This window comes from Staurois parvus, unplaced genomic scaffold (assembly GCF_062004578.1).
Source record: "Staurois parvus isolate SC_StPar_1 unplaced genomic scaffold, SC_StPar_1.0 ptg000833l, whole genome shotgun sequence".
Taxonomy (NCBI): domain Eukaryota; kingdom Metazoa; phylum Chordata; class Amphibia; order Anura; family Ranidae; genus Staurois; species Staurois parvus.
The window spans coordinates 180406-192779 of NW_028318629.1; the positions used below are offsets into that span (position 1 = coordinate 180406).

At 44.8% G+C, this 12374-nt stretch overlaps 1 long non-coding RNA gene across 3 annotated transcripts in view; it reads right to left on the reverse strand.

The window, feature by feature from the left end:
• Positions 1-2305: 2305 nt before the first annotated feature.
• The window catches only part of LOC149443746 (uncharacterized), a 29211-nt gene continuing 19142 nt past the window's right edge, over positions 2306-12374 (reverse strand). For 2 of the 3 annotated variants that reach the window (XR_016306625.1, XR_016306624.1), the window contains one exon: positions 2306-2545. This is a non-coding gene — a long non-coding RNA (uncharacterized LOC149443746). Of the gene's footprint in view, positions 2546-4348; positions 4425-12374 lie in introns of all 3 variants that reach the window. The other variant, XR_016306626.1, reaches the window with a different exon arrangement.

A 12374-nucleotide genomic window follows, 5' to 3' on the forward strand; every position in this document is an offset into this window, starting at 1 on the left:
CCAAAACAAATAAATAAATGAATGAATGCACATTTGTTTTACCTGCAAAATAATTGCATGGGAAAGCTTGGGTTTCATCCTACCCCCCCCCCCCTCTTTACTGGTCAGCCACATAAAAACGCCAAAAGTAAGGCTGAGAATACAACAGCTCCAGTAAGGATGGCGAGTTGCACATCACATCAGCTGCCTCCATCTCTGGCATGCAGGTTTAACTCAAAGTTAAAGGATAAGTTAATCTTTGGGAACATGCAACATGTTCCCGGGGCCCGCTCTGCTGCATCTAGTCACAGCGAGCAGATCTTTCCCCTGATAGCGGTTACTATTTTTTTTTTTTTTTTAAATGCAACCATGTGGGGCTCCTCCTGCTCGGTCGCATCATTCATTTACAGATTTCAGTGAATGGAAAACTACAAGTCAGGATAGCCTTTGCGGCTGTTGGCTTGTAGTTCTCAATGAACTACCACGGAGCTGTTGAGCACTGTGGTAGTTCTTTGTCTCTTCCTGTCTGTCAGTGTGTATCATCTTGCCTGTATGAGGTAGGAGCACACAGATACACTGACAGGTCTACAGGAGTCCTGCATGGCACCTGTATCTGCTAATTGTGGGTGCAATGCTTTCTAGGCTCCAAGTAAAAAAATAAATAATAAATGCACATTTTTTTATCTGCAAAACAGAGTTAAAGAATAATTTCACCTTTTTTTTTAAAATGTATTTATGTGTTTTTTCCTGATAACCGATCTGCTCATTTCAACTTGCCCAGTGTAGCCACCCTGCCATAAACAGAGGAGACTAGTAAATTTAGTTCTGCCAGGTTGATCAATAGTCTTTTACTTGGCTCTCCCCTAAACTCAGTGTTGGTGTTCCTGGCTGCTGCTACTAGGAATCACTGACGCTTAGGGCAATAAACAAGGGAGCTGCAGCAATACTAGATTATAGATATTTATGTCAGTCTTGGTAAACCACAAGGAAAATCCTCAAGCTGCCTTGCCAGGTCAAGGAGCATACAGTACCCAAGCTGGAGAGCCAGGAAAAGAAGTCCTGTTGGAGGAAGATTGGAGTCTGCCCTCAGAGAGTGTGATGACGTTTTGAACCCATGTTGCTGGAGGTATCTCAATCCCTAATCCTCTCTCTCTTATGAGCCAGAGCAGAATACTATAAAATACTAAAGTGCTAGGTGCCCTTCATCACTGTAACTCTCCACTGCGGCCATGGATCCACCCTGGGGTAATATCAGCCCACCTCTGTGCTGGAGGTTTTTCCTTTTCTAGCCAGGAGTCACTACACCAATTTAGGATGATCAATAACAGTTTTTTAGATCAGGGGTATTGAATTAAAATTCAAGAAGTCCGGTCACTAAAATTTTCTTCTGGCCGAGGTCCAAATAGAGTGTGCCCATCAGTGCACCCCCTTACACTAAGTGTCGCCATCAGAGTGCAACTTTACATCATGTATTCCCATCACATCAGGTGTGCCCATCAGAGTGCCCCCTTTACAACAGGTGTCCCCATCACAGTGCCACCTTACATCAGGTATTCCCATCAGAGTGCCCCCTTTCACTCAGAGTACCCCTTTAAATCATATTCCCCATCAGAGTGCCCCTTTCCACAGTATGTGCCCGTCAGAGTGCCCCCTTAACATAACATGGGGCCATCAGAGTGCCCCCTTAACATAACATGGGGCCGTCAGAGTGCACCCTTAACATAAAATAAGGGGCACTCTGATGGGCACATTTATAGTAAGGGGCACTCTGATGGGCACATTTATAGTAAGGGGCACTCTGATGGGCACATTTATAGTAAGGGGCACTCTGATGGGCACATTTATAGTAAGGGGCACTCTGATGGGTACATTTATATTAAGGGGCACTCTGATGGGCACATTTATAGTAAGGGGCACTCTGATGGGCACATTCTATGTTGTGTCCATCACAGTGCACCTTAACATTAAATGTGCCCATCAGAGTGCCCCTGTAAGACTACACCCTACCTTAAGGGCAGACAGGAGCTGTGTCAGGATCCTTGCTGAAGAATGCTTGTGTACAGGCAGGGAGAGGGAGCCGGAGAGACAGTGAGCTGCAAGGGGCGGGGCGCACACACGTGATGTCATGTTGCTGTGAGGACCGCCCTGCTCAGCGGCAGATCTGTCATTGCAGGCTGGCGGTCCAGAAGGGAGCATTTTGGGGCCGTTCTCGGACTGTGGTCCGCCATTTAGTGACCGCTGGTTTAGATACTGAGCAAGTCTATTGTAGCTAACACGAATAGCATTTTGTTTGTTCACCACAAACTAGAAGAAAAACTACAGCAGCCAGTGGGAAAGGTCTAAATTTAATAAAATTAAACACTGCACACAGAAATCATGACTACGTACATGAAGGTGCACAGAGCAGCAATGCAGGATGGATGGATGGATGGAATGAGTCTGTTGGCGACTTTTACTGCAGTGATCAGGAGGGAAGGAGGATGGGGATTCTGAGGTCATGGAGCTTCATCCCACTGGGCACAGCATTCATGGTTCCCAGGTAGTGACATGGAGTCTTGCGCTCCATCTGTTGGAAAAGAGAAGAAGAATGAACAAATTGAATTGACTGCAGGAGGACATGACACAAAAAAGAAGAGGATTGGAGCGGTTTGCCTTAAAAAAAAGTACAACCTTACATCACTTTAAATTTATCCTGTATGTTGATTAAAAAAAGAGAAAATCAATGTTTCCTGTAATCCCTCACCCTTTCCCAACAATTCCCCCCCTTCAACAAGCACCAGCATGACTTCACAAACACCACTCCTTCGGGGCTTTACTTTCATTTCCAACTGAACAGATTGGCTGAGGAGCAAAAACCAGGAAAGTATTTGCATTTGTGGAGGTTGGCATTATGGTGAACCTGTCGCTTTATCCTGAATGTGCAGATTAATTTAACCTTCATGCGTTTACTTTGCAAGGAAGAATGAAGGTTGAATTTTATCAAAGAGAACCTGTCACCCAAACACCATGGAGAGACCCATCCTGTGCACAGACCCAATACACAGCTTATTAGTATAAAATTATGGATGTACTACAAGCCACAATGTTAATGCTGCTCCCTGGGCAATTCACAGGCTGTATTTTATTAAATATTAGACCATCCTAAAAGCGTGGTCTTCCACGGGGCTAGGAAATGCACAGTTGAATAGGGACCCATCCATCTTTCAAAACAGCTCTTAAATTTACCCATATATTAGAAACAATGTGAAACCCCCCGGAAAAGCAATTGGCTGGAAAAAGACATTTGATATACCGTATTTTTTGCTCCATAAGATGCATTACCCCCCCAAAAAAAAAAAATGGAGAAAAATGTCTGTGCATCTTATGGAGCGAATATGGAGCAGCCGGTCTGGTATTCCTGCTGCCGCCGTGTCAGAATACCTGGCCGGCCACTCGGCTCTTCTCTGCAGCAGAGCCCTTACCTGTTCCTCGGTCCAGAGCTCTACAGTCTTCTCTCCCAGCACCGGCATCTTTAGTGTGGGCACCAGGCTGTGACAGCCGGGTGCCCACTGCGCATGCATGAGAAGTGTTGCTCTCTGTGAGTGGTCCAGCAGTCTTCTGGGACCTGTCAGTGTCCCAGAAGACGGGGAGGGAGGACAACTCAGTGCAAGTGGGAGTGGGTACCTGCTACCCCTCCCTCCCCAAAGGTCCGCAGTCTCTGCTCATCCCCTGTACTGTGTCACCAGTCTCTGCTCATCCCCTGTACTGTGTCACCAGTCTCTGCTCATCCCCTGTACTGTGTCAGCAGTCTCTGCTCATCCCCTGTACTGTGTCAGCAGTCTTTGCTCATCCCCTGTACTGTGACCGCAGTCTCTGCTCATCCCCTGTACTGTGACCGCAGTCTCTGCTCATCCCCTGTACTGTGACCGCAGTCTCTGCTCATCCCCTGTACTGTGACCGCAGTCTCTGCTCATCCCCTGTACTGTGACCGCAGTCTCTGCTCATCCCCTGTACTGTGACCGCAGTCTCTGCTCATCCCCTGTACTGTGACCGCAGTCTCTGCTCATCCCCTGTACTGTGACCGCAGTCTCTGCTCATCCCCTGTACTGTGACCGCAGTCTCTGCTCATCCCCTCTACTGTGTTCGCAGTCTCTGGTCATCTCCTGTACTGTGTCTGCAGTCTCTGGTCATCTCCTGTAGTTTGTCCGCAGTCTCTGGTCATCTCCTGTACTATGTCCGCAGTCTCTGGTCATCTCCTGTAGTATGTCCGCAGTCTCTGGTCATCTCCTGTATTATGTCTGCAGTCCATTGGGTCAAAATATTTTTTTTCTTGTTTTCCTCCTCTAAAACCTAGGTGCATCTTATGGAGCAAAAAATACGGTATATCCACCTGTGTCTGTCTGGGTCTCTTCCCTGCCGAGTAACCACCAGCTTATCACTGACCATTCCTGCAAACTTCCAGGAATCTAAAAAAAAAAAAACAAAAAAAAAAAACACTTAGCTTAACACTTAACACAAAAAACATAGCTGGTGTCAGTGAAAGGAATAGTCCATCACTGATGGGAGGAATAATACCTCATTGTTGGTCAGAGGGAGGAATACACCCTGTTCCAAATTATTATGCAAATTCTATTTAAGTGTCACAAAGATTAAATATTTTGTTTTTCAGTTTAACTCATGGATGGCATTGTGTGTCAGGGCTCTTTTGATCACTGAACACAATCTCGGACACCTGTGATAATTAGATTAGCAGGTGAGCCCAATTTAAGGAAACACTACTGAAGGAGGGCGTTCCACATTATTAAGCAGAGCACCGTTTTCAAGCAATATGGGGAAGAAAAAGGATCTCTCTGCTGCCAAAAAGAGTGAAATAGTTCAATGCCTTGGACAAGGTATCAAAACATTCGATATTTCACGAAAACTTAAGCGTGATCATCGCACTATTAAGAGATTTGTGGCTGATTCAGAGCACAGACGGGTTCGTGCAGATAAAGGCACATTGAGGAAGATTTCTGCCAGATCCATGCATCGGATCAAGAGAGCAGCTGCTAAAATACCATTACATAGCAGCAAACAGATATTTGAAGCTGCTTGTGCCTCTGGAGTCCCACGGACAACAAGGTGTAGAGTCCTCCAGAGTCTTGCAACTGTGCATAAACCTTCTATTCGGCCACCACTAACCAATGCTCACAAGCAGAAACAGCTGCATTGGGCAGAAAAATGCATGAAGACTAATTTTCAAACAGTCCTGTTCACTGATGAGTGTCGTGCAACCCTGGATGGTCCAAATGGATGGAGTAGTGGATGGTTGGTGGACGGCCACCCTGTTCCAACAAGGCTGCGACGTCAGCAAGGCGGTGGTGGAGTCATGTTTTGGGCCGGAATCATGGGAACAGAGCTAGTCGGCGCCTTTAGGGTCCCCGAAGGTGTAAAAATGACCTCTGCAAAGTATGTGGAGTTTATGACTGACCACTTTCTTCCCTGGTACAGAAGGAAGAACTATGCTTTCCGTAATAAAATCATCTTCATGCATGACAATGCACCATCTCATGCTGCAAAGAATACCTCTGCATCAATGGCTGCTATGGGGATAAAAGGAGAGAAAGTCATGGTGTGGCCTCCATCCTCCCCTGACCTCAATCCTATTGAGAACCTTTGGAGTTGGATCTGTGTTTAACAGATGAGGCTGAGCGCTCCTTACGTTGGACTCGCCAGAAGTGGTATTGCAAAGCTAACAAACCAGACTCTATGTTGGCCCGTAGATTGCGTTCTTTTGCGCAACACCCTAAACCGATATCTTTACGTACTCGTCACAATACCCTTACGAGCAACCCAGTAACGGTTTTAGAGGAGTTCCGGCACAGACTAGCTAAACTTTACTCTGATCCCACCCGGGCTGACCCTCAGTCTATTTCTGACTTCTTATCTAGTTTGTCATTACCTACTTTAACACCGGCCCATAAGGATCTGATGGATCGCAATATCCAAGTATCTGAAGTTTTGCAATGTATAGCGGAACTGAAAACAGGCAAACGCCCAGGTCCTGATGGATACACGGCACTATATTATAAGAAATTGGCTGATGTGCTCGCTCCCCACCTTGCCGCTATGTTTAATGCGGTGAAGGGAGGTTCAAATTTTTCCCCGGACTCTTTAACTGCTAATGTAGTTATGATCCCTAAACCGGACCGAGATCATTCTTCCTGGGCTAATTATAGGCCTATCTCTCTTACCAATATCGATATGAAGATTCTTACTAAGATTTTGGCTACTCGATTGAATTCCTTCCTTTCTCGTCTGATTAAAAAGGATCAGGTGGGATTTGTTCCCCATAGGCAGGCCGGAGATGCCATTAGACGTATTTTACAATTGCAACATTTGGCCCATACTCGTAAAATCGATATGATGCTCTTATCCTTGGACATCAACAAGGCTTTTGACACTTTATCCTGGCCGTATCTCCTGTCGGTCCTCCATCGTTTTGGCTTCGGTCCTTCCTTCTTGCGATGGATCTCTTCACTATATACATCCCCTCAAGCGAAGCTTAGATACTACGGATTTGAGTCTTCTACGTTCTCGGTTGCTAGAGGTACTAGGCAGGGCTGCCCGCTTTCCCCTTTACTTTTTATCTTAGCCCTGGAACCGTTGGCAGAAGCAATCCGTGTACATCCTGATATTAAGGGAATCGATGTGGCGGGCTCCCAACATAAATTATCGTTGTTTGCGGATGACATATTATTGTCAATCTCGAATCCGGGGATTACTTTGCCTAATTTACTAGCAGTTCTTGATTCTTTTGCCACCCTCTCAGGTTTACACGTCAATCCAGCTAAATCAAGAGCTATGTCAGTTACCCTCCCACCATCACTTCTGACTACTTTGAAGCAAACGTTCCCCTTCCAATGGCTTTCGGCCTTACCATATCTAGGAATTAAGCTTACCCCGACATATGATGGACTGTATCAGGCTAACTTTCCCACTGTTTTTCATGAGTTGACTGAGCTTTTGTCCTCTTGGTCCCATTTCCCGTTATCATGGTTTGGCAGAATTAATGCAATCCGTATGACCTACCTTCCTAAACTATTATACCTATTTCGTGTTCTGCCAGTTTCAGTACCTTCGCATATATTGCGTATACATCAGCGAAAACTTTTGTCCTTTATTTGGGGCTCCTCTCGACCTAGAATTAGCAAGCACATTTTATTTGCGCGGCGGAATGCGGGCGGGTTATCTGTTCCAAATCTCCAGTCCTATTATTTGGCGGCTAACATTGCCCCTTTAGCTCATATTCATGCTTCTCACCATTTCCCCCTGTGGGCTGTAGTAGATATGATGGACTCTCACCCGATACCGCTCCCCTCCTTGCCCTGGCTCCCTAATGCTCAGCGTCCATCTAATCTTAGCCCAACGCTGACACTTTCGCTTCGTCTTTGGGATTCTATAAAATACTCCGCTGGCCTTATCTCTCCTCATCTGCCTCTGCTACGTCTATTGCATAACCCATTATTCCCTCCGGGTAAGGATAACCCTAGACAGTTTGTCTGGTGGCAGACACATGGTTTTTATGATATTCATTCACTCCTATCCCCCACCAGAATAATTACCTTTGACACTTTGCGTTCTTCTTATAACATTCCCCTCCGAGAACATTTTGGTTATCTTCAACTTCGTCACTTTATTCATACTCTAATACGTACGCATCCAGGACCTTACCGTTTATCCCCTTTTGAAAGCCAGTGTAGACATAGACCTCATGCTCCAGGTCTGATCTCCCTGATTTATTCTTCCATTATGTCATATAGAACCCCTCCGGTTCGTTCCTACCATCAGCGTTGGCAGTCGGAATTAGGGGGAACCCTGGATCAACAAGACTGGCAGCTCATGACCCAAACATTATCTAAGTGTTCCAGGAATGTTATTATTCTTGAGAATGCCTACAAAATTCTATACCGATGGTATTATACGCCTGCCCGTCTAGCTAGTTTTATTCCTACCTATTCCCCGGTTTGTTTTCGGGGATGTCAGCAATTAGGTACCATGGCACATATCTGGTGGACTTGTCCTAAGGTAAGCAGGTTGTGGATTAGGGTGTATGCCCTCCTCCGCACTATTCTTCATACAGACATTAAGCGTAATCCATATGAAGCGCTTCTATTTAAACCACCAGAGGGCCTTCTCCGCTCTGAACGGCAACTGGCATCACATTTATTTATGGCAACTAAGTTGACGATTGCGAGGGCTTGGAAGACTCCTGTTCTTAGCTTTGAGGCTGTCAAAAACCGGATGAACTTCATAATGGTCAATGAAAAACTGACGGCCATATTATTGGATACCCATACAAAATTTCTGCAGATATGGCGTCCCTGGCTGGACGTAGCCCAGCCCTCGAGATTCGACCAGTCCCTTCTATCGATATGAGGATGGATTCTGCTGTGATCCCCCCGGGGCCCCTCCCTCTCCCCCCTTTTTTTTTTTTTTTTTTTTTTTTGTTGTGTGTCTGTGTGTGTTGTCCATGTCTCTCTACTATTTGTCTTTTTCTACTCTTCTGTTTACTCTGCTCTTAAACATAATTTACGGATTGTACCTCCTGTTCTCTACGCTGCATTCGTAAGGCTATTTATGCAATCTAGATTTCTTTTTAAATTCTAGGTCATGAATATGTGCTGTTTTTTGATGCGGCCTTTTCTCGGGCCTTTCCTGTTTATTATAATGTTGATATAGCAATACTTCCCTTTGGAGTTTACATTATCATTGCCCACAAAGGTCTGTTGCCCGTTCTCTCCCAACCTCCCTCCCCATCCCCTCCCTCCGGGCACCTATGTAAACTTTTCCGATTTTGCCTTTATTGATGCATGCCTTGCACCAGCTTCCCTTCATTTATTGTACTATGTAAATGTTGGTCATTGAATTTTTGTTACGATTGTCTGTTCATCTTTGCTTATTTTTCAATAAAGCTTTTTGTAAAAGAGAACCTTTGGAGCATCCTCAAGCAAAAGATCTATGAGGGTGGGAGGCAGTTTACATCCAAACAGTAGCTCTGGGAGGCTATTCTGACATCTTGCAAACAAATTCAAGCAGAAACTGTCCAAAAACTCACAAGTTCAATGGATGCAAGACTTGTAAAGCTGCTATCAAATAAAGGGTCCCATGTTAAAATGTAACGTGACCTGTTAAAATGTTGTTAAAAGTTTGATTGAAATAGCTTTTGATTTCAGTAAATATGCTGCAAACACAAGAAACTACAATTTTCAGTTCTTTACAACCTATAAAGTGTTTTGAAACTTACTGTGCGGAATAATTTGGAACAGCGCATTGTAAGTGTTTTAGGTTTCAAAAAAATCCTGTTATCATTAGGAGGTTTGTTCAATCAAATTTGAATTGTACTCTTAATAGTTGATAACATGAGAATTATGCCGACTGTTATTTACATCAATTATTTAGGTAAATGAGAAAAATATCATTTGCATAATAATTTGGAAGTCCAAAGGGCTAGATAAAGGCAAGTAAAGGACTGGATATGGCCCTCGAGCAGCAGTTTGGAGACCACTGGTCTAGGGAGTAGTGATGGACGAATTGGAAAGCACTTAAATGTGTTCAACAATTCACAGGATAAAGTAATATTTGAGCAGGTAAAGACTTAACAACTGGGACTTCTAACCTGCCCAACTGACTGTAGGTTGGGAGATCAGGGCACACTCACTCAACATCATAAAGCAACTGGAAATGACAGGATTCTCCCAATTAAGTCTTCTTAAATGTAACCCATTGGAATTCTGCACCACAATCCTTTTGCAGGGTTTTAACACTGAAACACTGACAATCCCTGTTATTTCCCCACCCTCCCCAATAACTGGCCCTACAGCCACTGCTTATTTTTAGTCAGGAGCAAAATAGAAGTATCATCGCCCATGCCATGTATGAATGCGAATTCACCCTGCACTGCAATATGGTAAATGTCTGCAAGCAATATCCATCTGTACTATCGCCCATGCCATGTATGAATGCGAATTCACCCTGCACTGCTATATGGTAAATGTCTGCAAGCAATATCCATCTGTACTATCGCCCATGCCATGTATGAATGCGAATTCACCCTGCACTGCTATATGGTAATCTATACTGCTTTTAAAATCCACCTCTAACTGAAGCCGATTCATGGCTATCAATGTTCTTGGTAATTCTTACTGCTTCCCAAATCTTTACGGCTACGTTCACACTAGCTTTGTCAGCAGGCGTCAGACAGGCGTTTGGGAAGTGTTTTTAACGTTTCTCAAACACCTATGAATATTCTGCACATGGCAGCACACAGTGCTGTTCACACTGAAGCGTTGCGTCGCCGCAAAACTGACGCCTCATGTTGAGTCAGGAGGAGTTGAAACCTCCCATTCAAGTCTATGGTGACGCTCCTCAAACGCCTGGGCGTTTGTGGAGCAATAATACCATTAAACTTCATTATAGGTGTTTGTGGTGCGGTTTTAATGCTTGGTAAATGCCTCAAAAACGCTTCCCAAATGCCTGTCAAACACTATAGGAGCGTTTGGCAAGAGTTAGAGATAAGTCAAGTGTGAACGAGCTCTAACTCTGTCCATATTACTGTGGTGTTTATTTTGCTCTTATTGTCTTACCCAAATTTATGAGTTGATCCTAATCTTTACAACTCTGCCCTCCTGCAGTCTTTTTGTCCTCCTTTGGTGTGAGAAATTTGCCCTGCTAGCCATGTGTCTCTCCTATGCATTCCTCATTGATTAATTGGCAATACCCCCACCCAACTCAGTAAAAATTTAGACCTTCCTTAGGGGAGGCACAGCCAGAGGCAGCACAGCCATGGGTAGCATTGGCAACTATCATCTTGGATTAAGTATTGAGCATTGCACTTTGGCTCTGCACTTCAGCAAAACCACAGCAGACGACTTCAAATACTAAACAGACTACAGGTGACCTGTTTCCTCTTCCACTCTTTCATCTCTTACCCAGTCTGCTTCTTCATCTCACCACTCTGTAACATGCACTCCCTACTCCTCCTTCTCACAGTTGTATCCTCTCTCTTCAAACTCTCTCTCCTACACCCCTCTTCTCCACCCCACAACTCATATATATCACCCTCACTCCTACCTTCACCTTATTACTGTACTCATCAACTCCTGCTAATTCTGAACTCACATCCTAATAAAACCTCCAGGACACTGGGACCTGTCCCTCCATATAAGTCACACTCCCATATTACCTCTCTCACCCTTCTGCATCTCCTAACATCTGGGAGACATTTCCCAAATCCTGGGCCACCATCTTTCTCATTTGACCAACACACCTTATCCTCGAACTGCGGCCGCAATCCACACAATCTGGTTACTATTCCTCTTCTTTCTAGAACCAGCCTCCCCTTTTCCTGTGCCCTTTGGAATGTCTGCTCTGTCTGTAACAAACTCACTTCTGTCCATGACCTTTGAATCACTAACTCCTTTAACCTACTTGCAACTATGTAAGGGTGTGACGCATGGATGAATACTGACATCTAATGTTAAACTATATTGTGCCTGTAATATGCTCTTTGGTCAGTAGATGGCAGCAAAGTACAAGAATCGATTTTGTAGTGACTTTTGCTAAGACAAGATAAATGCTTATTTACCCTATAAAGTTTCATGAATACTAATTTAGGGGCCGAGTAGGACCCTCAGAAGGGTCATAGTGAACTGTAAATGCAGGTTTGAGGCTGCAATTAAGAAATGACTTACTGCATCACAAACTCTGAGGAGGAAGTGGAGTCTGGGTCTGGCTTTTGGATGCTGAGGACGTCTGGAGAATCTGTGTGGGGCCTGGAAGAGGATTTACGGCTCACAGTGGAATCTGGCAAGGGCACCTAAGGAAGATCCACAACGAGGCCAGGAAACAAGTGACTGTGTGGTCTGGTTCCGGAGTGGGTCAGGAGAAAACACCAAGAGCCTGGCAGGGAACCGTAAGTGCGGCTTTGCCGCAGCACATCGCACCACACGTGGTCAGTGACATTTTATATATACCAGAAAGTTACAAGAGACATACTCCACTTTCCTTTGGATTACAAATAGTATTGCGCAATACTTAGGGTGCACCCCAACGTTATATCTTGCTCAGGAACATTCAGGCGCAGCCAGGCTGCTTTCTGGACATTGGGGAAAAGTCCGCAAGTACGGGGTTAGTGTTAGACAGTATTATTCTTACTGTATGGTTATGCGCTGTTATCATTCTGTTTACGTATGCTCAACTACATGATCACTATAACTCTTCAGTAAACGTAATTGTGGCATCGTGTACCCTCTGAATCTGTGGGCCCAGCCCTCGGTTTTCCTTCAACTACAGAAACCTGGCTTCATGAATCTGACTTTCCCTCTCCTGCTGCCCTTTCCCATGGTGGTCTCCTCTGGACTCACTCTTACAGGTCT